Source organism: Montipora foliosa, chromosome 3, assembly GCF_036669935.1.
Source record: "Montipora foliosa isolate CH-2021 chromosome 3, ASM3666993v2, whole genome shotgun sequence".
NCBI classification, from domain to species: Eukaryota; Metazoa; Cnidaria; class Anthozoa; order Scleractinia; family Acroporidae; genus Montipora; species Montipora foliosa.
This window is the reverse complement of record NC_090871.1, coordinates 64,137,707-64,139,481: the sequence shown is the minus strand read 5'-3', so window position 1 is coordinate 64,139,481 and position 1,775 is coordinate 64,137,707. Positions and strand designations below refer to the sequence as shown.

Genomic DNA, 1,775 nt, shown 5'->3' with positions numbered 1-1,775 from the left:
TTTAACTTTCATAACAAAAATCGCTTATTCCTAGTATGCAAAAAAAGGGTAGAACTGGAGTGTAAAGCTGAAAAGTTCCCAAGATAACTAACAAATGGAGCAGCAAGGAGAAGAAGTGATTTCATACTCGAGAAAACTGCGGCGGAACTGATCATGCAGTGAGGCACTTCAAGTTGAACTTGGATCGAGGTGAGATGACTGTTCCATTGCTCCGAACAAATCAAGTAATGGTTTTGTTCGGCGAGTTTCAAAGTAGTAATGAGAACGCATACATTATACGAAGCTCTGGTCTTGCTTAACTTTAACTAAGACTTTGAAGCGAGTAGATATTAAGGGTTTGTTATAGCTAAAACTGATTGAATGCGTTCTTAATCGTCATTTTGCTTTGTGACACCCTAAATTTTGAATCTAAGTGGATTCAAAAACTAAAACGTCCTCTCTTCAGGAACAATTCAAGATACGCATAATTTACTTACTTTTTGGATTTGCAAGGAAAGAATGGTTTGCATTTATGGTTCGATCACACAAGAAACAAGTAATTATCAACATTGGTTAATATTGTTTGCGTGCGTGCGTGCGTTCGTGCGTCAGTGACAACCAGCCAAGCTTCTGAATGATCGTGATCACTTCAGAAAATAAGCAGATATGCATAAAAGGAATGTGTGCCGACATAGTTTCTAACTTTAATGCAAAGAAAAGAAACGGGAGGCGAGTAGGAAATTTATTACGCACGCATTACTTGTTCTTGCTATTAAACAATGAGAAACAGTTGAGTTTATTTTAAAGCAGGCTGATGAGACATATTATGTGATTACAATGTACAACTAATTAAAGAACAGAAAGCAGTATAGTTCAATCAAACAACAAACAAATAATCAATTAGGACTTTCTCATTACCTTGAAACGTCCTCGTTGGAACGTGTGGAGCAGGAACAAGGAATCCAGCTACAAATAAATTAATGGATAAGCAATATCGGTGGATTGTTTGCGTGCGAGTGTCAGATAAAACTGAATGACCGTGACCGTGACAAAATAAACGTAAAAACAATACCGACATACACGTATGATGGAGAGGTGTAATGGGCCGCCGAGGGAAGGACATGATACAACACAATTTGGGTTGAGAACAGGTAACGGGCAACGGGCAACAGGCGAAGGATAACTGAAAAATCAGAGTCATAGGCACGCACGTCGGATGCTCCTCTACCCATTGAGCTGCTTGAACTCACTGGAGAGTTAGGTTGTTAATCTCCTTCGGGCCCATTACACCTTTCCATCAGTCATGTATTTGTTGGGCGCTTGCCGGACTTTGTAGAACCCGCAGCTAGCGGGAAGCATTGTCCATCAAGGACCTAGATTAACGGTTGGCCTCCCTAGGAGTTTTAGTTTTTTGTATATGAAAAAACCAAACGATCTTACTAAAGCTTTGCTAACTTTAAATATGGTGTCACCAGAATTCAGAACAATATACGAAAACTAACGATCGAGTGGGCAATCAGACCTAAGCACGAGAGAGTTTATCTGCCAGCGCGGGTTAACACTGATGTTTTCTGTATGTGTGTCACAAAAAGTCTCACCTTATTTTGGAGTATCAATTGTAGTCATACCTGACCATAATAATTGAGAAGCCAGGCACTGGGTTTTAGACGCCTTTTGTCGTTGCGAATGACGGAGTAGTTTATTCGCCTTTCACCAATTATAAAGCTGGATTCCCTGAATCAACGCCATATGTGGGTTGAGTTTGTCCCCGAATTTTATGTCATTTGACTTCATTC

At 39.9% G+C, this 1,775-nt stretch overlaps 1 long non-coding RNA gene across 1 annotated transcript in view; it reads left to right on the top strand.

Moving 5' to 3' along the window:
• Positions 1-1,775, top strand: part of LOC137995220 (uncharacterized) — a 7,977-nt gene continuing 6,202 nt past the window's right edge. Inside the window, exon 1 of the long non-coding RNA XR_011122263.1 lies at positions 1-189. This is a non-coding gene — a long non-coding RNA (uncharacterized lncRNA). The remainder of the gene's footprint in view (positions 190-1,775) is intronic.